Source organism: Apus apus, chromosome 17 (genome assembly GCF_020740795.1).
Source record: "Apus apus isolate bApuApu2 chromosome 17, bApuApu2.pri.cur, whole genome shotgun sequence".
NCBI classification, from domain to species: Eukaryota; Metazoa; Chordata; class Aves; order Apodiformes; family Apodidae; genus Apus; species Apus apus.
In genome coordinates this window covers 10,972,373-10,996,406 of record NC_067298.1, presented here as the reverse complement: position 1 = coordinate 10,996,406, position 24,034 = coordinate 10,972,373, and the positions used below count along the sequence as shown (strand labels likewise).

General features: G+C 45.0%; 1 long non-coding RNA gene across 1 annotated transcript; it reads left to right on the top strand.

The window, feature by feature from the left end:
• The first annotated feature begins 11,759 nt into the window (after positions 1-11,759).
• On the top strand, positions 11,760-20,349 carry LOC127391762 (uncharacterized). The gene is made up of 2 exons (XR_007891121.1): positions 11,760-11,812; positions 18,821-20,349. It is a non-coding gene; the product is annotated as an uncharacterized LOC127391762 (long non-coding RNA).
• Positions 20,350-24,034: the final 3,685 nt, after the last annotated feature.

The following is a 24,034-nucleotide window of genomic DNA, read 5'->3' as shown; positions in this document are numbered from 1 at the left end:
TGCAGAAATTAAATGCCTTGACTAAGCATATCAGTATAGGGCTTTTTGGAGGACCATGGGTAAAGATAAAGGAGAACCCACCTTGCTTTTGGATCACCTTGAGGCATTTGTTCCCGACTGCACTGCAGTGACTAGTCTCCAAATGGAGCTGTCTAAATTAGGTGAACAACATTCCGTGGTGTAACTAAGCCTCAGACTTTATCAGCCTGGGTGGTACTGGATCTAACAATGTCGGAGGGAAAGGGCAGGCCTAAATGCTCTCCAAGCTGGCCAGACATGAGCCAGCTCTAGTCTAGCTGCCTTCTAGCTGCATGAACATGGCACCTTGCCCAAACTAATAAGTCCCGTGGAGAGGTGCCATGTTAACATGGCCATAAAGCTTCCAGATTGGAACAACTTCACGGGTAGGTCTGCTGAAAAGCCTGGGCCTGTCAGCACGGAGCGAGGTAGACCTCTTTTTTGTTGCTGCTCCTTATTTTTGAAGCCAATTGCAGCTGAGGAACAAGACCCCCCAGCTTAGGTGTGCCCCTTAGCATGGGGCAAAGGTGCTGCCCTTGCAGGACTCTCCAGCACAAACTGTTGGATGTGGGGTGGTTTTATGTCCTTCCTCCCACGCACAACAGAAAGTCCTGCACGTGCTTGTGTGCGCTGGCACACATGGACACGTGGGGGTTTGGGGCTGATTTGTTCAGTTTTGAAAGCAACCTGGAATAATTTGGCCAAATTATGGAAAGGAACCCCGTGTCCTGTTTCTTTGTGATTTTTTTTTTTTTTTTTTGCCTTTCATTAAATGAAAGATAAATGGCAGATAATGACTCACTCATCTTGATCCACCTTATAAGCCCCATAATCAAATCTTATTGGAAAGGCATCTAAGGTATGTAGTGCTGAAGAAAAGTGCTTGTCAGGAGGGATAGAGAACAAAGGGTACCTGGAGGTTAGTAAATGTTTTTCATGGGTTCTGTAAGCTGTGGTTTCCTCTTTTGGGGGTGTTATATACTTTCAGCTTTCTAGCTCCTCTGTCAGACACCCAGCCAAACAAGGGAGTGATTAGCAGAGCTCCCTTGTTGAGACTATTGTTGTAGGTATGGTTTTCATACACCCACAGATCTTGGCACTGACATTCATTTTCTGACTCCAGGAAATCTTGAACTGTTTATTGATTCAAAAGCAAGAAATAGAACATTGAGATGGAGCTAATTGGCCGGAGACATAATCTGCAAGTCACCCAAATAAATATTTCCATTAATCGAGACCCAGTTTTGTGGCAAGAAAAAGTAGCCTGGTTTAATAGCGATAATTTCTTCCAAATCTACATTTTATTAGTTTGTTTTTCCGTGGAGAGACCCTTAGGAGTAGGCTTAGTTGAAGATAGACTGATATCCCAACACAAGATCCAGGTGCCTGCAGTCTGCCTGCCTTGGCCTTGCTCTGAAGAAGGGGGGTTATTCTACCCAGGACAGCCCCGTGTGTGCCCAGTAATTGGCCTGCAGAGACCTCTGGCAACCTGGCTGCTTCTTCCTGCCCATGAATGCCCTTCAGTGATAACTGGGAAAGGATGTGCCTCAGATACCTGCATTGGCCATTCCCTGTCACAATGAGAGAATCACACAAGCCTGCACCAATCCCTAAAGTACATCTTTTGCTATGGCGGCCTCTTTTTGGCCACTTCTATTTCTGCCCTTCCTTGCCTAGAACTATCCATGGGCTGATGCTTTCCTTTCATCAAAATCTTGCAAGAGGAAGACATGGTCCCAAACTGATTTGGGAAAAAAGGAGCCCATGCTGGAATAGGCTTGTTGTAGGACATGGGCACACATGCTGCAAAAGATGATGTTAGTGGGAACTAACAGTTCCTCTGCCTCTTTCTGCATCCTCCTGACACCTGACAGAGCAGAGGCTTTAGCTCCCTGATTCTCTCTCCCTTCAGTGCTCACTTGTCAGGCAACCCGGATGGCAGGGATCCAAAGTACTCGGAAGAGAAATAGGAGTAAAGACAGACCAGAGAGCAATATTTATAATGTTTCATTCTTTGGAACAGCAAGGGCTGGGTTAACGCATGAAAGCTCTTGCACTGGAGAGAAACATTATGCTGGCTAAAGTATCTCAGCAACCCTTTTTTTAATTAAAAAGGACTCCTCTCTTCCCTGCCTCTCATTTTACAGCAAATTAGATATGAAATCAGATCTGCTTTCTCTGCTTCTCTGAACTCTAATGACAGTTTACCATTGAGAAACATTTTGTTTGGGCCTAGGAGAGAGAGCAGAAGCCAAGAACAGTCTTCACAGTTTGAAATACACTGAGAAATGTTCAAGAAACTCCCTCCCTGCTGCAGCAACCAGAGCAGTGCATGCCACAGCCTGAGAACAGAGCCTCAGGCCAAGGGGGAGAGCAAAAGGGCTGGGGACCAAGAAGGGAACCACTACTTCTGCAGACCAAGGTGTGCAGGGTATATTCAGACAAGCAGAACTTGCCCACTTCTAGTCTGGACAACAACAGATTTACATCTTACTGCTTGTCCTGGAACATCAAGCAGGCAGATAAAACCCTTTATACTTAACATCCCACTGGAAAGCAAAGAAAATTAAAATCTTTGCTATCTGTGCAAAGAGACAAGTCTTCTAAGGGTGCAGACCCACAGTCGTGATCTACGTCACTGCAGCAACCTCAAATCCTCATCTTCTCTAGAGGAAAGGCCTGACTGACCCCAGAGTAAATGGAGCGCGGGAATTCTACAGAGAAACCTTGTCAGGATTAAAAACTGAGCCTATCTCAAGGTATGTCATGAACAGGTTAAAAACCCCACAGTTCTGCATCTTTACCAAGGCTCCTGAAAAGATCATATGGTTCTATGGTTCTATGATCCTTGGTAAAGTGCCAGTGCTGGAAAAAAATCTTGAACTCAATCAGTGCCTGGAATAGAAGGATGGAAAAGCCCTTTCCTCCATGCCTGCACTGCTGCTGGATGTGATGCAGGACATAGTCTTCTGCATCATGTCACAGTATGAGGAGATCATGGCTGTGGGCTCCCTTGGACATCAAATCTGAGTGACACTTCCTATTAGGTGCATTCCCTTGGAGATCTGCTCCATCAGCTGTGCTCCTGAGCTCTGCTGGAGAAATCTCTTAAGGTACACAGACCTATCTTCACCATAAAGAATAAAACCACCTGGAATGCACTGGCCTGTCTAATCCTGTTGTATTTTTTCCCGAGTGCGGAAGTCCTGTATTGTTTATCAATGTTTGATAAGCTCATACTGTAATTTGCCAATCACAAAGGACTGGCAGAAAGGGAAAGGATTTGACTGCCTCTGAAAAACCAAGGAGTGCCTGTGTTAATCTCCCTGCCATTCTTCTGGCATCCCTGAAAGGCAAATACCGGTGGCTGTGATGACTGATGGGCGGTGGGTGGTGGCAAGAGGCCCCTGAGCCAATCGGTAGGCCAAGGGCTCAGCTACACCTCTGAGAGTTAAGCAATCTCACTGCTTTGTGTGTGATAAAACTCTACTCTATCAGCTATAAAAACTTGGTCAAGGGAATGTTTTGATGCAGTTGTTGAGTAAGAAGATAAACGAGATTGGAAGAGATGGGGAAGTTTCTTGTTTAGCTTCTAATCACTTTTCCCCTCAAGGTTTTTTCATTTCAAGTCCAGTCTGAAGAAAGACTTTTCTTTCCCCTGTTAAAGGCCTCCAATTGCATTGCTGGATATAAAACCAGAGAGCCTGGGACTAAGTGCAGGGAGAAAAGAGTACATGCAGAAGCACACAGATGTACACACAGGAGCTGGTCATTTTTTTCAGTGGAGAGCTCTGCAGAGTCAGGCTGCCACTGAGACCCCAAAAGTTCAGGTAAATGCACTAACACACCAGCAGTATGAACACACCTTTGCATCATTACCTCTCTGGGTGTCTGTGCACCCACCCTGGCTGGTCCCTGACAAACAACATCTGAAGCTACTGGGACAGGAGAAAAGCTACAGCTCTTCTCAGGGAATACACACCATAGCGAGGACTACAGCAGCATGGGCAGGGAGCAGACAAAGGTGGGCTGGGGAACTGTGGGGTAAGAGGGTAGAACCCCTTTGAGCCCTTCCAGTGGCCTGTCACTGCTGCTATCCACCTGAGAAGGTGCTTCAGAAATCAGGTGAAGGATTCATCCTGCAGGCTACGGACCCTTTGAATCCATGCCTAATCATTGCTGCTGCCAGGATGAGGGTCTTGATGTTTCTGTTCCTGCTGCAAACCTGCTGCCTTGCAAAGGCACAAAAATCATCCTCTTTCGCTCCTTCTGACCTCTGTGATCTGATGATCAACCACACTGGGCTACAGCATGTCACACTGCAGCCTCAGAAGGGTACTGCTGAATCACAGAAACATGCCCAAAATCAAACAACAGCAATAACAGAAACAATAACAAACATTAATCTGTGTGCTCTAGGGTAAGAGGTCCCCAAATGCCTTAACAGAAATAACTAGAAATCAAAATTACAATAAACAAAGGCAATATGCTTATATAAAAAAATATCCCTCTTTGAGCACTCCTACCACTTAATCCCATCTGTCAATAACACAGCTGCACTGCAGGGACTGTTCAGCATCTCTCTTTATTTTTCTAGGCATCCTGGCTGTGTGTAGCACATTAAATGACTCAGAGTTCCAACAGGCGATTTTGAAAGTCACTCTCTGTGGCTGCTACATGTTTGCTTCTCTCTTGACCTTACCACTCGTATCTTGCTGTTGTTGCAAAACTAATTCATGGGCTGGATCCAAAAGAATGGAAACTGCACTCCCTTCAGATTCTTGCACTTCTGTAAAAGTCCTTCCTGCTTCCTGTTTGCACTCTCGGCAGTGTTTCCAAAACAAAATTTCCACTGCCTTTGAAAAACACAGAGCCACGCTGGGCAGGAATGCAAGCTCCAAGTCAGTGGCACATCCAGGACAACCCAAGAGAGTGATGTGCTTGTAGAAAAGTATGGAGGCCAACATTTTATTTTAATCCATTAAAAAAAGAGGCTTCAGGCTCCCAGCATCTTTTGGAGGCAGGTGAGATAGCTGGAGCTCAGCAGGCTATGCCACCTATCTAACCTAGGGATCAGGTTGCTGGCCTTGAGCATCTGCTATTTGGCTACATGTGAGTTAGACAGATGTGGACCTTTCAACCCTTTTGTAGCAAGTGCTAGAAGCAAAGTTAATTGACAGTGCAAGCTTTCCCCACAGCATCTACAATAGTAGATTTTATTGGGAAGCTGGAGGATAAGCAGGTTTCTGCAACCTCTTTAGAACTTGCCTTTGCAGGGACTGGCAGTATAGCCTGATGGGGACTGCTAGTAAAGAAAAGGGATTGTCCTGTGAATCCTGAAAGGAATAGAGTAACATTTAGAGGAATTTTAAGCAATTTTGGTAACACTGAGAAGTCACAAGCCAGCTACAAGAGTCATGAGATGATCTCATTCAAATAATGAGACTCTCTTAGTTCTTTTTATACAGTATCTGACTTATCTGTCTCTGGGATAATCCTTTCTCTTCAGCCTTTCAAGGTTGACTTGACAGTACTTTGAAACACCTCCTGTTTTATTTTCAGTGAAAGCTTGGACCCTTCCAAATGTGGTTCACTGCAGCAATAGCAGTATGAGAAAACTGCTTCCATGACTTGTGTGAAAGCACCAACTTGCTGCCATGGCTTCTGCTGATGAGGCTGGGGATAGTTAACACAGAACTGGAGGGGAACAAGTGACAGCAACATCTGTGTAATTTACTCATCCCAGTTTCCTACTCTTGGCCACAGATCCTACCCCACACTAACTGATTCTATGGGAGGTTTTCAGAGTCACGATATGAACTGTCCTCTACAAATGGAAAAAATTGTTGTTCTAACAGCCCTTCAAAACTAAGGAATATTGAGGCTAGTGTGGAATCAGGATGGTGATGGCATTGGCAGTGGTGTGTTGCTCCTGGACTGCCATAAGTTGGGCCAGTTTTCCTGTCCCTTTGCCTGGGCTGTGAGGCATCCTGCCTGCTCCATCATGCTCCATCACCAGCTCTGGGCAGAGACAGGGCAGGCCAGAGCCCAGGACAGCAGACTACTCGGAAAGTAAAATTCCCTATGGCTCAGCTGACTGCTTTAACTTTTTGATAGTGCTGGAAAGCCCAGAGAGCTGCTCCAAACAGATGGGTTGAAGGAAAACATAGTGAGAAAAGAGACTATCACTGTCCCCATTTGTCTTATTCTTTTTGGCAGTAAGAAGCTTGAGTTTTTGGAGATTTCCCCCAGTTGATTGTCTTGATCCTATTTTGCCCATCTCTCCTTTTCCTTCTGAAAGCTGGAACAAGGGAGGCTTGTTTCTGGGGCAGCAGAATTAAAATCTCCTTGAGCTGCTGAGAAGCCTTCAGCTGGCTCTGAATTCCCTTCCTCGGTGCCTCTGTTTTCTTAGTGATCTTGTATCATTCATTAGTTTTGCTCATTAGATGACAATCTGGTCAGGCTTTAACTCAATTGGCACAGAGATGCTGAGGTTATTAAAGGGAATATCATTACTGCCATCTCGGCAGGTATGAAGCAAGTCAGTTGAAACTGGCTGGGGGTTTGGAGTGGATCACAAAATGGGAATTGCAGACACCTGGGCTGTGCAAATTATGCATGAACTTGTTTTACAGCTTCCGTTGATGCCAGATGAAAGTTACTTGGACATACTAGAGATTTGCAGGTGATGGTTTATAATGGCAATCAAGCCAAGCGTGGCTAGAAGAAAACATGATTACGCTTCAAACATCCAGTTAGGTCTCTGCCTTCTTAATATTGTGGCACCTTCTCTGGAACACCTTATTCTGTAATTCCAGGAAGAAAAAAAGTGGCTAGATGTGAATGTTTTTGTTTTGTTTTCCTGGTATCATGTTTTCTTTGTTAAAACTCACATATCTCTTTCACAACTAAGGATCCTCTGCAATTACAGTGTCAGTCATCATCATCCATATTACACAGATTTCGTAATTTGTGCCTGGCACTGGGACTATATTTGAAAAATGTCATTTTATATTTGCTCAAATACAGAATTGTATTGAGTGCCTACAGTTGTGTGCAGTGCCTACAAACAAGTCTGGTCTGAAATACCTATTTGTTTTTATGTGTGGCAGAACTGGGGAGTCAAGGGAGGAGAGCAGCGTGGGCACAAGTCTCTGCACATGGGGGGCAGAACATCTGCAATAAACAAGGAGATCTGAGTTACCCATTGGGTTCTCAGGGCAAAGGGAGTTTTCAGGGAGCCATTCCCTAAGGCTATTTATAGCGTTGCTGAGCCTTTTCTCCTCACCCTTGGCATGTGGCATTCGATTTGGCAACTCCTTGGCCACCTGTGATTTGAGATTAAGCATCATTACAATAATGCACTCTGTTCTGTGCAATCACTCAACTTCTCCTTTTCCTCATTCTTTTATGTCTACTTGCCTGCACCAAGCCCCACACAAAATCCTTATCATAGCTGGGTTATAGGTCTTATCAGTGGGTTCAGACTTCCAGTGCCTGTCACAGCCCATGGCAATGCCCTCAGGAGGGTCAGTACCCTCTTATGTGTCTGCCCTTTGCGTGTTGGGCAACACAGCAGGGAAACGGCTCCAGAGCACAGCAATGAGTGACATCTAAATGCAAGCAGACAGCAAGAAGATGCAGAGTCAGCATAAAACAGGGAGTCCTCTGAGAGCTACAGAACTGGTACAGGTAGCATAGAACAGTGATAAAGTTGTATCTTTTCTTTGAAGTTGAGCATTAACAGCTGGCTTGGTGCCAGCTGTGGGATCAGGTCTCAGACATACTTCCCACCATCCCCAGCCTCCTGTCTGGTTAACCATTATTTCTGATGGTCACTGGGGGGTGTTGCACAACTTCATCGGGATCACTCCCACCAATAAAGGAAAAGGAATTGGCTGTTAAGTATCTGCTAGCCCTGTCCTCTTTGAGCCTGGTGTAAACTTCTCACCATGCAGCACTGTATTCACACTCCTATGAAAATTAACATGAAACACAAAGATCAATCTATTTCTCTTCTATTTCTTGCCCAAATCCTATTAATAAATTACAATACACTCTCCAATGTCACCTTTCTTTTATCTGCACAAGTTATTATCTACCCTGATGACTTTACAAACCCTCTCTTCCATTTTTAAAAGTCAATTGCATATGACCTGCGACTTTCACTGTCAGTGCAGGTGTTGTATGTAGTAAATGGAGGATAATTTTAATGTATACTGAGAAGCTGAAGTCATGCTGATGTGTGAGGTTATCTGCCAGGTCCTGCCTTCTACAGCTTATGCTGTGGTCATCACCCACTGGGTTTCTGAACACAGCCTTTTTTCTTATCACCAAATATTCTCATTTTTAAGCATCTTCTGAGGCTAAAGATCTTGGTAGTTCCTGGTTCTGAAGATGCAACTTGCTGCAAGCTCTGGTTGGGATGTGCCTGTGTCTGAGTTCAGATGTGCTGGAGTACCCCATGCCCTCAGTCAGGTAGGGCCTGTGTACCCAACTAATGGAGAGTGAAAGAGAAAAGTAGAGATTCAATCCATGTTTATTTTGAAATAATCTCTGGAAACAGAACATGATAGCAACTCAAGTAACTCCTTTCCTTTTGGCAGCTGCAGCTCTTCTTGAAATAAACAGGTAAGTTACAAGCCTCAAGGGGATTTTAAAAACCACTTGTCCCTCAATCATTTTTCCACTTTCCAGCTACTACACAGTACAAAAAGACTTAAATTATATTTATGTTCTTGTAGAGTTGGCAACATGGTTCTGTGTTCATAATGGGCTATGTTTTTGGGACCTGGGGAAGGGGGAAGAAATTTCCACTCATTTTGTATAATTATGATATAGAAAATATTTGTAGATCATGTTTTTGGACTGTAACTAATGTGCTGTTCAGTCCTGCCTCCTACGTGAGCCTGACACATTTGCCCTAATGGGACTGGGGGTGTGCAGAGGGGAATATTTACACCCCAGTGGCTTTTTCAGTGACATCATTGAGCAACTCAAGAAGCTGCAGTTCTGGGGCTGTTCTTCATCACCTGGTTTGTTTGGAATTCCCTCTGCCACAAACAAAACAAACCACCAAGGAAAGAAACACCCCAAAAAATCCTCAGCTCCCCTATGTGCAGTTTTGTCCTGGTGTGTGGTGTGTGGGGTAGTCAGCAGTGAAAATCAGCAGGGAAAAAGCATGCCTGGCTACCTGGAGTGGCCACATTTAACTCAAATTTCCATATTGCTGAGTGGACAGCTTGGGTGTATGATTGTGGTGACTTTGCTGCTGCATTTTCCTACACCTTGGACCATACAAGCAACCCTTAACTGTTTGTCAGTGCAATGAGAGAAATGAGGTGTCCAGTGTGGCAGGGTTCAGGCTGACAGGATTCATTACCTGGCATTCAGAAGGCAGGTCAATGGAAAGGCCAAGTCCTGAGCATTACAAAACAGTTCTCTTCCACTCTGAGAACACATGTTGCACAGACTTTTCCAGGCCCTGAGATATGCTGAGCATCCTTCTGGAAGTCCTGATCAGCCTCTACCACCCTATTGCTCACCCTTGCTTACCACAGGACAGGGCAAACAGATGCAGAGCTAGTTCAGATCAATCCAGGGCAGACTGAGACTCCTCTCCAAAATGAAGAACCTTTTCTATTTGTATGCATCTCTCAAGGCCTGTTACCATCCCTAGTCTAGTGAGGTGATAGAATTGCTTTTCTTCTGACTCCCAAACACAAAGGGAAATGAAACTGAGAACAGAAAGGTAAAGCATACAGCTTCCTCAGCCTGCTCCATTCAATTAGCAATGCCCACAAATCCTGTCCATCTGACTAAATCCATTACAGTAATATCTTCCCACCCCACCAGCTTGCCATGCCCTCCAAAGCCCTAAATTAAAATAAACAGTTCCAGGCTCAACTTTTTTTGTTCATTGTAACCATCCTAAATTGGTGGCTCCAGCCTCTCTCACTGGCTTCTGTAAAAATAGTTTTCCTTTACTGCTAAACCAAGGCTTCTTTATACAGCCTCCGAGTGCACAAATGCTGCTCTTATTTACATAGAGAAATTACAAACAGGCTCTTGATTCTTTGATCCTGTGTATTCAAACAGCCCCAGGCTTCTGCTGATTCTGGCTACAGGAATCAGGTGGTGGGTTTTGCCCTTATTATGGTGCAGAGAGCTCAGATTTTAACAGTCACAGCAGCTATTTGGGCATAAAACCTTGGGAAGGAGAAAAGCTGTCTGTCCCTCTCCTACTCCAGTTCAGGGTTTGGCATCCAAAAATGGATCTGTTCCTGTTGGCCTTGGGTCGCAGAACTGTGCCTGGTTCTTGGCTGATCTGGGAGGCAAAGTAGTTTTTTGGGATGCCTCTCACCTGTAACTGGTTTATTTAACTTAGGCTTTGCTATAACCCCTCCATTGAGCACTGAGTAACTGTATTCAGTGGTTCACTGGCAGCTTGGAAATCTTGCTGTCACCTTGCAGCAGGGACAGGAAGGCAGGTTTTGCTGGGTGGCAAAGGTGTGGTGCAGCCATGAGGAGTGGAGTGGTTCCTGGGCTCTGGAGAGGGACAAGCCCTGCTGGGACACCCACTTCTGCTAGTGTGGGTATGACTGGATGGGCAGAAGTTGTTAGTAGAGCAGCAAGGGGAACCCTGGGAAAGGGATGCATGAAAAAAAGGACTTTAAAGAAATGGCTGAGCAGATACTTTCACTTTTCTACACAACTCTTATAAATTTCCTTTTGGTTTCCACTTGGAAAACTTAAAATAAAATAAACCAAAACAACTCACCAACATGGAAAAGAAAAAAGAGAGGTGACTGCTGTTCTTTGCTATTTTATCTATATTTTCAATTGTATCAAAATGTATTTTTGGTGTCTAAGACTGGAGGAGGAAACCAGGATAGGAAGATTTATTTTCTTAACTGTTTTTTTTTTCCTCCCCCTAACTTTACTCCAGGAAAAGAGAATTTAGGGTATGCTGCCCAATCTGAAAATGCAGAAGCATCTTTTTCAATTTTTAAATCCCAAGATGAATGCAATTCTCTCATAAAAATGAAATTTACCATCGATGCATTAAAACCATTTTTTTGCTGTTTCACCTCCACCTCTACAAACCTGACACTTAATCAAGCCCCAGTAATTTCCTTAAGAACAGGGAAAACTCTGATTGCAGGAAAATTTTCTATATGTTTGCCTGGACATATTTCAACTGAACTGTTGCAGGGTTTTCATGCCAGCACAGGAACAGGGAGCAAAGCTGCTGGGGTGTGAGGCCAGACTGCTGAGCCTTGCTGGGGTCTCCTGTCACAGAGGCACCTCCAGCAGGTCAGATTGTCCTGAATATCAGAAGCAGAAAAACATCCAGAAGTCCTGATTCTTAGCTAGACTAGCTAAGTCCAGAAGAAAGATGAGATACTGAGTGAGGCAGAACAGTAAGTGATGAGAAAGTCAATCGGATCCACAAAGTCCTTCCACACAGGTTGCTCCTGCCCTTCCTTTCCTGCTTTCCTCTCCCTTTATGCTGGGAGCTTTGTCCATAGCAGCCCCCACTCCAAGATTTGGCTGAGAGTGGGAGGACAGAGCAGCAAGCAGCACTTGGCAAAAATGTTTCTTTACAAGGTTGGGTTATGATCTGGCTGCATTATGCAGGCAGCTTGAGCTCTTATCAGCTGGCCTTGGCATAGCCAACCCCTGCTCTGGTGAGGGACAGAATCAGGGAATACGTTCTTTCAAATCCTTCCTGGACAGATTGCCAGACAAGACTTGACTTTGTGCACAGTCTCACAGGCAACTGGTTTTGCAGGTATTTAATGGAGTTTTTTATTGTCATTAATATTGCTTAGCTGCATGTGAGATGTTGGGCCAAATCCTGTGTTAATGCTGGCCTTAGCCAGTAATAATTCCCACCAATTTTATGTGAGCTTCCTACTAAGTAAGGCCAGAGAAAAAGTGGGTGGGAAGCTTTGGGTTTTCTCCCTGACTCTAAGTCACTGAAACCAAATAGAAAGGCTTCCCTCAACAAGGGCAGCTTCACACTCAGGCCCTGAGCAGAGCCCAATAGCTTCCTGATTCTGTTATTCTCCAATTCTGTCTTTGGCTTCAGGGGCAGTGTGTGTATGTGCCTCCCTGCAAGAGATGAACAGATAAAATCCTCTCTCCTCATGAAGACTGTGACTAATTCAGAATGCCCCAACCAGGATAAATAATTCTTTCTCCTAAGTCTCCTATCTGATAACCCTCATTCATCTCCCTTTACTCACACCCCGCCAAACCTACTTGCTTTAGAGAACAGGAGGACCCTGCACAGCCAGATCACATTTTATCTTGGTTCATGGATCGCTCCTTATTTATTTAAACCTCCACTGCCTCCAGCTTCAGTAACGATGCTGCTGCCCTCAGCATCAATGTCTTTGCCAATAACAACAAGCTCCATTTAGTCTGCTACAGCTTCCTATGGAGAATTGTTTTCTCACTTTACCCCTGCTCCTCAATCCTTTAAAAATAGGCAAAGCCTAAAAATTATCCCCAACAGGCTTTTGCATTCGTCCACTTTGAAACAAAGCCTTTACACATGTTTGTTCTACGGGGTCCCACTGACTTTTCCCCTTACAAACTTTTCTCCCATTGCTTTTTCAAATCCCAGCCTTTCCCTTCAAGGGCTTTTATATATTAATGTGAAAGGCTGGAAGGAGAGAGAGAGAAAAAAAGGAAAGATTAAAAATATTTCTTTTATTTGATTTTTAGTTCCTTATTTATGCATCTACACATACACGGGCAGATGCTGTGTTTTAATCCTACAATAATTGGCTTTGGAAAAAACAGTAGCTCATAATAATAATATTGTGAGTGGCCAGAAAAAAAAGAGCTACTTGAATGATGGGGCAATTAATCATGTGTGCACAGGCTGGCGTAGCAGTGCCAAGCAGCCACCGAGGGAAAAACCATCTCCCCTATGTCTCCTCCTGTCTTCAGACCCACCTAATTGGTAGTCAAAACAGACTATCTCACTTCTAAATTTATCTGCCTCTTACACACAGGCAGAGGTAAAGGTCCCCTTAGGTCTGTGGCAGTGGGTGCCCTGGTGCACTCACAGTGTTTACACACCAGCCACGCGTGAATCGCTCATTCCTGGCTCTGCTGCTTCTCTTCGAGCCTGGCAGCTGAGCAGCACCGAGGAGATGGAGGCTGTGGTTTCACCATGCGAAGTGCTCAGCTGCAAGGCTGGCTTCCCGTGCTGCTCCTGCTGTGATGGGGCTGTCCCTGGTCTGGGACAGGCAACCCAGAGCTGTCCAAAAACCCCAGACAACCTCCTGTTTGTTTTCAGTGGTCTTCCTTCCTAACCCTGGATCTGCTTCCTGATCCAACTCAGGGTTCAGCCTCCAAGTAAGGGAGCTGACACAAGAGGGGAGGAGTGATGGGACAGCATGGAGTGCAGAAAAGTGGCAGGGACAGGTCAAGCTCAGGTGGCCATTTAACCCTTTGTGCAGGGAAAGTGCAGCCCAAGAGGACTTTGCAATAGCCTTGTGCTGCCCAGCCTCCCTCTCTCTCTCAAAAACGGATGAAAATGAACACAATGTTGTTTTGCCAGCAGGTCATTACTCTGTAGAAAAGCTGGCAAGACAAAAATCAGTGTCCTGAACATCCCACACTGGGAAGGTAAATACTCCCTCAGCTGCAGTTCCCTGGGGGACAGCCCCTGTGTCAGCAGCTCAAGCTGAACTCATTGGAGCTCATTTGTTCCCCTCAAGTGCAAGAATCCAAACGATTTCTGGGTTTGGTGGCTCCAGCTACTCTGGAAGATAAAACTTGAGCTCCTAAGTCACCTTGCATACTTTGGAACTGTTACTTCTGCCTTTTGTGAAAATATCCTCACCACAGGCACAGCTGAAAGCCAATCCTCTTCCCTGGCCGGGTGGCGGGAGGCTGTAGCAGAGAAAGCAACCAACCTATTTGGAATCCTCCACATCTTAACAATATGATCTCCAGGCCATCCTTCTTTTCATCTTGAAGAGCATTCAGGCTTGGTCTTTTCCCATCTCTTGAATGCCATTATTATTTCTATGCATCATGTCTATGATCTTTATGCTCTTAAACAGAAGGGAGCTTTTCTCCCCTTTCTTGCATGACCCAAAATCTCAACCTCTTGCTGGAGACATCACCAAGCCTCCCTGCTCTAAGTGGACAATTTTGTTCTTCCACACTGGAACCAGCATATCAACAAACACAAACTCCCCCAAAACTCCAGACAGACAAGATCAAATCCATGTTACCCACAGCCCTTCTTTTTCACAACTCCTGTTTATTAGCTTCCGTGATGTGGAGAATTTGCCTGATTTCGTGGTAACCTCTGAGTTATGAACTCATGCTGTAGCTCATTCATTAACTCCTGATAAACTGTGTAAATAACCCAGATACACACAGTTCCATCAGCCCTTCCTGGAAGCTGTCCTCCAGAACTGCATTCTGGTATTTGGGGGAATTAAATAGTTAGCAGTGAATGGTCAGTCAGGCAGAGTTCTCCAAAAGGAGACTTGTACTGGAGAAAGCCCAACGGAAGGAGCACTGGCAAGTGAAAAGGGCATGACCCAGCAGTGACAATAGCTCTTTCATGGTGTGATCTTCAAATATTTTGTAATTGGTGGTGGGAACCTCCCCCTGAATCTTCTGTTTAAGCTTTTGAGGGAGTTAAATTAGGCCCCAAGAGGACAATTAAAAAAATACACAAATGTAAGTCAGGGCATGACAGAGTCAGCTTCACTCTGAGCAGATCCAAATCTGACAACATAGGTAAGGCAGAACAAGCTCTTTTCCCCTCATGATGAGTCACATGAAGATGAAAAAGAACAGCTCAGAGCAATGAGCAAACTCACTGACAACACTGCTGAGAGTACCCAAGCACCTTGACAGCAAGAAAAGAGAAGCCAGGAGACCTGAACCCAATCCCACTATCAGGTATTACACAAGTCCCTCTCCAGAGGTTACACAGATGTGTTCACAGCTGAGTTTGTTCTCTGCTCAGTGCTGCTGTGAAGCCACTGCTCTGCTCTCATGATACCACAGTGTGCAACTGTGTGAAACCACTGTCCCAGCAAAACTGAGCTTTTTGAGCACCTAAGGTGATTTATTGGGCTGCATAGAGCTCGCATGCCTGAGCCCTCCCTTCATGTCCCCTGATCACTCCTCAGACATGAACCAGAACTCAATGTCTTTGGCACCACAAGCTGTTTGTTGAGTTGGCTGTTATAGCTGTAAAACATGAGTGAACCAAATCTGGGCTCCAGCCTTCCTGAGGGGATGGTCCTGAGCAGCTAAGCTGATATAGGCTGAGTTGTGATTAACTTTTGATTTACAGGGGCTAGGAGGAACCTGTGCTTTTCCCATCCTTACATGTTGTGCTCTCCAGATAGTACTACAAAGTCTACAAACCTAGTATTTCCTAAAGATGTTTTAAGAATAATTTCTAACCACAATTTCCCATTTCATATGCACAGTTGTCATCCAGATGCAAGAATCCATGAAGAGAGCAATCTCTCTGGAAAGTTTGTTTGACAACATGTTGTGGGACAGAACTTTCTCCATGGTTATAGTGCAGAAACAGTAACATTGAATGGAGGAGAATTGGTCCCTGCTCTATATCCAGTGCATGTTGAAAAGTTTGTTCCAGTATGAAAGCACTTGACAAATACAGACTGTACATCCGAAGTGGGCCCACCAGAAAAGAAAAATAATACAGAAAGTAGCTTTGAAAGACTGGGCAAAGGTCTGAAGGAGCCACAGTTTTCCTTCCCTGCAGTAAAGCATGGCTAAAACAACACAAACTCCTATGGCTTACTAATTTTTCAACCCAATATTTTCATATAATTTGTGTGCTTTATAAGCCTTGGAAAACCCACAAGAGGCCACACATTTCTGATGTAATCGTCTTTGAATTCAACAAAGACCATTACCATGTCAATGAGGGGGATGGTTTCAAAGAGCAGAGGGTGGTTTGCAGAGCACCCAGAGGGGATTTTCACTGCAGCTACTGAAATAATAAACTCCTCTTTCCCCCTCTGTTGTCCCCTTCCAACTTTTGGCTTCAGCTGGAGACATTTCAATACTTTAGTTCTAATCACAGATAATTCTTTTTTTATTGTGTCATTTTGGATGCTGTTATTATACATAACAAACGTTGCTATGTTACTAGACCATAAAGTCTTAGCTTTAGTTTAGGTCAGTTTGGGCACAAACCCTTTGCATTTTGGCCCTTAAAGACGTGGTGTGTTTGGGGTGGAGGTTGCCTCTGTTTCAAGGGGTACTACACAGAGATGGCTTTTCTCTCCCTGACTTTAGCCCAGTTTTTATGTTAGCTGTGAGCTATACTGGAATTTTTTTTGCAAGCTTTTAATTAAAAGAGGTTAATCACTAATGCTTCAAACTGTCAAACACTTCTGCATGGGAATATTTTTATGCATGAGAAGTCCCCCTGGCTTACACTGAGCTATTCATGATGCAAAATATTTTATAGACATTCAGTCTTGGCAAGCTGAGGACCTCACGTGTGCCTTTCTGAAAGCTGGAGTAAAAGGAAAGGCAGGAGGCAGGAGTATGATGATCAGGCAAACTGCATCACAGACTCCTACAACTGCAGAAAAGAAAGAGCAACAAAAGAAAAAGGATTTGCTGCAAATCATCAGCTTAAGTACAGCCTCTTGAAATATGTATTTTGATTAAAAACTCAAAGAGTACTTAGTCCAGTGCAGGTGTAAGCTGAAAATCACGGCTCAGGGTGAAAGAGTTAAAGAGTTGGATCTCTAGCTTATCAAAAAGAAGTAAAAAAAAAAAAGAGCACTGAGAGTACCTTGACACTCTGATCTATTCCTTTATGAAGATAATAATCTATTTAAGCATTTCCCCTGTGGCTCACAGAACACTAGTCTGTCTTCTGTATCTACTGACCCAAGAAGTGACCATGGTGATGAGAGCCTGAATTTTTTGCTGAGTGACCTCACCCTGTTCCCTCTGCAAGCACTCCTTGAAGCTACAAACTCAGTGACATCCCAGATCACATGGAGTTTTCAAACAGATGCCAAAATACTTCAGAGAGGTGGGGAGAACATATCATCAGCAGGCCTGTTTCCTTCCATTGAGTGTGGAAGGAGCCCAGCCACCCAACTCAGTCTGGATGCTGAGGGCAAGCTTCAGCTGCTGAAACACAGATGTCACCTGCTCCTCGAGAGCATGGATGGCAACCCAGATGTGTGTGTGGGAGGGCAGGCAGGACTCAGGAGGTCATATGTTCCCTATGATTTCACAGAAGACTCCAGACCTTCCCCAAGTGGCTGGAGAGCACAAGAGATACCCCAGCAACGAGATCCCACCCCACCTTGTAGATGGTTGAGCAAAAGTACTTGGGCCAGGACCAAAAGTCAGAGAGGGACAAGACTTCGGGGAGGCTTTAGGGGATGGAAAAGTGTTTTCCTCCCATTTTAGGAAGACGCCACTTGGAGGGTGGAAAAAATGGCAGCTCAGCAGAGCTTAACTGGTCAGGGTTTATTACATTTGGGTTTTATAACACGCATTCTAATAAGTCCTTAAAGAATGTGGCTGTATGCAGTAATCATTTCATAAATATTAATACAGCATTTAGAAACGGGGCCTTAATTTAAAGTGTTAGCTTTTTATTAGCAAGTGCACAGTTTAATTACTGCAGTAAAAACAGAGATTAGTTAAGCTTTGCTGCTGTTCTGTTACCTGGGAACCAGCACCAGCCTAGCTTTAATAAGCAGCTTCTGAGGAGGTGAAAGAAATTCCTCTGGCTAGAGAGACTGAGGGGGGAAGGTTTGCTGCTGGAAACTGACTGTATTCTTTAACAAGGCTAGACTGTGGAATGACTTCTTCTTGCTGTCTGCATTTTTGTGTGCGTGTGTGTTAATTCACACACCTCTCCAGTTATTTCCATTAGGGATTGACAGGCTGGTTTTGAACAAACAAACAAAAATAAAGCACTAAAGCTGAACTCAAAAGGGGTCGATTTCTTTTTGGTTTTGTTTAAAAAAAAATTCTGAAACAATATTTACTCATTTTTTCATATGATGATTATTTTCCTTTGCTTCTGCACCCTTGGATTGGAAGGTCCTTTTTCTCCCCCCTCTATCCTCTTTTACTCAGCAGATAGAGTGATGGGGAGGAGGCAGGACACCAAGTTTCCAGCCTGATCTGTGCAATCAATGTGCTCAGTATATCAGTTGTGCTTTGGATATCAGTTTCCCAGTGCATTTGATAAAAGTAACAATCCTGGAGTAATTTATCCTGGTATTGTTTGGAATATGGAAGAAACAATGGAAGCTTCAGCAGTAGCTACATTTTGAGGCAGTACATTAGATGACCTGATTTAACCACTCCCTACTTTGGAGCTTGGGGTGACAACCCATTGCCTAAAATTCCAGGGGACTGCTAGCACCAGCTTCCCTTTAACACCAGCTACTGCTCAGAGGCACTAGATGTGCAGACGCTGCAAGACTCTGCCTGTTCTCAAAGACAGGATAACTCCAGCAAAGAGGATGGGAAAGTGGAAGGAGAGACTATAACCCTACTTCTCAGGGATAGCTTTCAAGAGCAGCCCACTCAGTCACTTGATCATCCAAGAGGAGTGTGGCTATGCCAAAAGCTGAACTCATGTCCGTTTGGTCCCTGTCTAGTAAGATAAGACAAGTCGTTCTGTGAAAAAGTGCACTGGGTGAAGACAGCTATGTCCAGACAGGCATTTGTAGTTTCTCCTGTTACTGCAACCCCCTTAGTCTTGTGATTTATTACGATCCTTGTTTTGCAGACCCAGTGTCCTCTGGCCAATTCAGATTTAAACATTTGGAGCCATATGCAAGTCACACCCAATCTCTGAAACATTTGTGATCACAGAGCCTAAGCTGCCTTCTTTCATGTGAGCTTGTGTGTGCTTTTGGCAAGTGGAGAGCTGGGAAGACAACAACCACCTACAGCTGGAGACCTGAGGGAATTCTCAAGCTTGGTTTCTGGAAACAAAGGAGAAACAACCTTTGAATCTTAGGAATGTGGCTAAACCCAACAAAGTTAGAGGTAACAGAGAAGAGAAATTAGGACTGAGAGTACCTGGTAAAGTGAAATCCCAAGAGATGTGACTGTTGCAGGATGAAGAAGAGAGATCTTCTGAGCTGTCTTCTGTACCCTTCTTCTACTGCAGGAACAATTAGCTCTTCCTGTGCTCTGGAAAGCCTTCTGCATGAGGACCAACACCCAACCATTACAGATCTCTGTATGGCTGCATTAATTTTCTCTGGCAGGATACTGGTTTAGGACTGAATACCTGGTGGTCTGAGAGCCAGAGATGACTTGCAGGATGTCTTTGCTGACCTCCAGCCCTTTTGAAGGTTTCCTGATGCACATGCCCAAATGTTGATTCCAACAAGCTGCTAACGGCACACCCCTGTGAGCCCAGCAAGGCACAGAGCTTGCCAGAAACAAGAGGGAATTGGTAGAGCCTTCTGCTAGGGGGGGATGTCAGGGTTTGGATTCTCCTGGTGGGAAATCATGCAGGGAGAGGGAGGAGAAGCAGCAATATCAAGAAACTGGTGCTGAATCCAGAGCAAATACCAAGCATCCACATTAGGCTCCCCTGTCTGGATGGGAACGGGGAAGCCGAGTGCTGTAACCTCTGCGGCTCTTTTGCACCTTACTCAGCCAAGCTGAGCAGCATTCCCAGCTGTGACACATGGATCATTATGGTACGTTGCCATGGTTGATTTCACAATTAAAAACAAATACAGCTTATGCTGCAGTCGATGTTATAAAAATAAGTGGAGCTACTTTGCATAACAGCATAATTAGGGCCTAATTGCCAGCTGGTCTGTTAAACCATAAATGAAAACAAACAGGGCTATAAATTAAATTATTAGAATGATATTATGGCTTGGGGAGATATTACATCATGAGAGCTTGTTTTGAGGATCACACTGTAAACAGAGCAAACCCAATCAGAGCAGAGGCTGAGCTGTCCCCTTCCCCAATCATCTTTCTCATAACCCAGGGGATCACTCAAACAATTCGTCATCATCTTGTTTCCACTTGAGTTCATCAGTGCATCCTCTCCACAGGAGAACACCATGAAGACAGATACTAGTTGTCAGTATCTGTCTGCATGCAGCAGATGAAATCACATGGAAAGACACAGACATAGAAAAGGAATATATATTTTTGTATCTTTATGGATTTCTTCAAGTGTGACTTAGGGCTGGGAGTGGCACTGAACCCAGAGTTTTCCTGGAAACTTTTCCTTATGCTAAAACAAGATCCATCATTAAAGCCTCTGCTATTACTGTAAATTCAGCTTCCTGCAGCTTGAAGCTTGATACATACTGAGCCTTTACATTTCTATTGTAGTTTTTGCATCCAAAGAACCAGTTTCTTCAAAGCTTGTCTTGAATTGCCTGAATGCACGTGGAAGATGCCTCTCCAAAATCAGGAGAAGGTGGCTGTGGGAGATGTTTCTGCAAAAGTTGTCTCCCAGACTGTTACCCCGTCCAACATAGTGTCGCTTGTTGAGAGACCAAAGGGACAGATGTTGCTCCTCATGTCCCTTTTCCTACCCCTAGTGCCTGGTAGCACTGCTCAGGTCCCTTCAGTCATCTTTGCTCCTGCACCTGTGAAACAGGTGTCATTGAGCTCTTTCTTCTCCTCCCTTGCCCTTCCTTGCCCTTTCTTGCTCTTCCTTGTCCTTTCTTGTCTTGCCTTGTCCTCCTTTGCCTTTCCTTGCCCCTCACTGCCCATTATTATCGGTCCTTCCTTGCCCTTAGAGATTAGGAGGAAATTCTTCACTATGAGGATAGTGAGACACTGGCCCAGGTTGGCCAGGGAAGTTGTGGAGGCCCCATCCCTGGAAGTGTTCAGGGCCAGGTTGAATGGGGCTCTGAGCAACCTGATCTAGTGGGAAGTATCCCTGCCCAAGCAGGGGGTTGAATCTAGATGATCTTTATGGTCCCTTCCAGTCCAAACTATTCTATGATACCTGGCGCTTTCCCCCCTATTCTCCCTTCAGGATGAGCTTTCCTGAATATTTCAATCAGAAACAATAAAGCTAGTCAAGAAGAAAAGCCAGTCCTGTCAAGCAGCTGTTAAAAATGAACTTACTTGGGGCAATAACAAATGCAGAGCAAGAGCTGTTGAAAACAAAGCATAAAACATCTGTTGAAATGTAACAGTAGAGATAAAAGTTCATAGGCCACAGGTGTGGCCACAGATGTCCTACATACATCTCTCTACTGATGTCTTTTTACTTGCAAATGCTGTGATAAAGGGACAGGGAAAAGCCAACCCAGTGGAAAGGCAGCAGGTTGGAAAGGCTCAGCAGTGTGAGCTAAGGCTGAACACACCCCCATCCTTCCTGTGGCTATACAGCCGTTTTCAGGAGACAGCTTGTCCCATGTCATTCATATCAGTCACAGAAACCGAAACAAGAAACAACCCAATGGTCCTTAGGACCCTCACGGGAGTTGGTAAACCTGAGGTAATGGCAGTTGTGGTACTGAAAAAGATTTTCCAGCTCTGCAGCTGAGGACAGTACTACAAAGCTGCTGAGACATTGTGCTGCCGGGACACGTGGCGCAAACAACGGCTGAAGAGCCTGTTAAACATGTGATATATTTGGGGTAATAATCCAGCTTCCTTTGATGACATTAGACAGCAGGGCAGGTTCAGGATCTGGCTTTGCCATTTCCTGAAGCCTCTTCAACAATTAGGGTAGCAAGTGGGTGGGGGAACAGATTCCAGTCAAAGAGATTGTCAGAAAAAGAGAAATCACCCAGAAGTGGCATCAGTCAGCAGTGAGCTGTCCTTCATTTCATGGCTATTGCATCTGCTGAGCCTGCTCATTTATATGATGTGCATTTTTGCAGCACCTTTCACTGAAAAATTTCAAATCCCTTCCAAACAGGAGGTCAAATGTTGTGTTAGTGACATAAACAGTAGTTGGGCCTTTGGACGAATGTGGACACAGGGTTTGGCCCACTGAGTCTCGTGTAAGGCATATCTAGGGAGCTCAAGGTTAGTGCAGGTGAAGTCCACCTGAGATGGAGCACAATGGCTGTTCAGCAGAGCACAGGAACATTATTTAATGTTTTGGAAGGAGATGTCAGTAATACCAGATTAAGTTCATCATGTTGAGAGGAGTTTTAGGAGTAGTTTCCAGCTACATCCCAAGCTGGAATGTAGCCAGACTACCCTGCTCTTTGGCAGGCCCGTTAGCACAGACACGTGGGTCTCCTGTTTCACATGCACCTCCAGCTCCACGATGCCCTAATCCCAGTCTGGGTGGGAACTCAGAGAGCAACCTGACAAATCCCTCTCCTCTTGTCCCCGCATGCAATCTGCTGAGAATGCTTCCTCATGGCATTGCTCCCTTCTCCTGCCCTGCCTGAGCTCTCAGCCAGAGCCTGGAGACAAAATGCAAAGCTTCTCTAAACACAGAAATAGCCTTCCCCTACCACCTCAAGTTTTTTTTCCCTGCAGAAATTTCCACGAGTCTCAGTGATTCCTGACTTTGGCTCCACCGAGGAGCAGGAATGTGAAGCTGTGATCACTGCCATTGTGGGAATGATAGCAGGCACCGACCCGCTGGCTGCGGGAGCAGATTGTTATTGCAGCCAGTTATGCTGTGCTAACAGAACCCACTTTGTCAGGCAGCCACAGGGCTGGCAGCCTCTTCCCCCTCTTTATCCTGTGCCAAGCCAAGGGGCAGCCCGCAGAGATAGGCCATTTGATTTACTTCACAGTTATTTCTTGCAGGACGAAGGAAAACGAGAGAAAGGAAATTAAAAGCAGACTTGGATCACTGAGTCAGCACCGACACACGTGCTTGCTGCCTGCTGGGTCATTGGTTGGCACTGGCAGAGCTCCACTGGGTGGAAGTTTATAGACTGCATTATAAAGCCTTTTGCCTGGAGTGGTTATCACAAGAAAGCAGGAGCAAATGAATCCAGGCAGGATGGGAAGAATTCTGTGAAGATTCAGGAGCACTTTGTGTCACCTTTTAACTACCGTTTGTTATTTACAACAAAGGAAAATATCGGGGGCCAGAACCTGGTGTAAATCAGAGTAACTTCCCTACTATCTGCAAGTGTTAAGCAAGCAGCTCCACATGCCCAGGCTCTTACTTTATGCACAAGCATCTTGTCAGCCTTGTACTTCACATCCCCTCTGCTGGGCAGGGGACCAGCTCCCTGAAGCCCAGGCAGGAGCAGGGTCCAGGGGAGGGTCTTTCCCCGTGGAAAGAACGACAGCTTTGCAGATGACAGATCCCACATGCATACTGCTGCCTGCGTCCAGCACACGGAGCCAGCTGAGCATCTTCCAGGGCCGCAAAGGTTTAAGGACAGGGTTTTAAAGAACATTTTGTGTGAGCAGAGTAGCAGGAGGAGGGAGGTGGTGCTAGCTTATTTAATATATACCAAATGTACGTCTGACATAGCAATATCACCACTCCATGTCCTTTCCCCACAGTTACGCCCCCACTTCTTTTTCCCTGAAGCAACAGATCTTCCTGAAGTTGGTTAAACAGATTATTGACCAACTGGTACTTGCTGTGTTTCCCTGTGCTTAGAGCGGACATCCATCTGCCTGGAGATGATCTAACCTCCTTGTTTGCAGGACTTCCAGACAGCAAAGTTTTCCTGTAGATCAATACTCTTTGTACGTGAGGTTTTTTGAGATCTTTTTTACTTAGACCAGGAAGTGTTCCCACATATGTCCTAGGCACTCTCCTAGGAGACATATTGCCATTCACGTTTGTTTTCTGTTCTCTTTGGCTCCTTCTTGTCGCTCTCCTCCAGAGCCGCGCGTCAGCGGTTCTGGCAGAAGTGGGTAACTGATGGCTTTGGAAGGTCCTATATCATGTAAAGTTTATCTCCTTCTGACTGACAGCTAAGTGGACCCTTTCCAAAAGCTTCAGGTTAGCTTCCCTGGTTCCTAATGTCCTCTTATGTCAGACACAAGATTTATTCTCCTGCCAATACCCAGA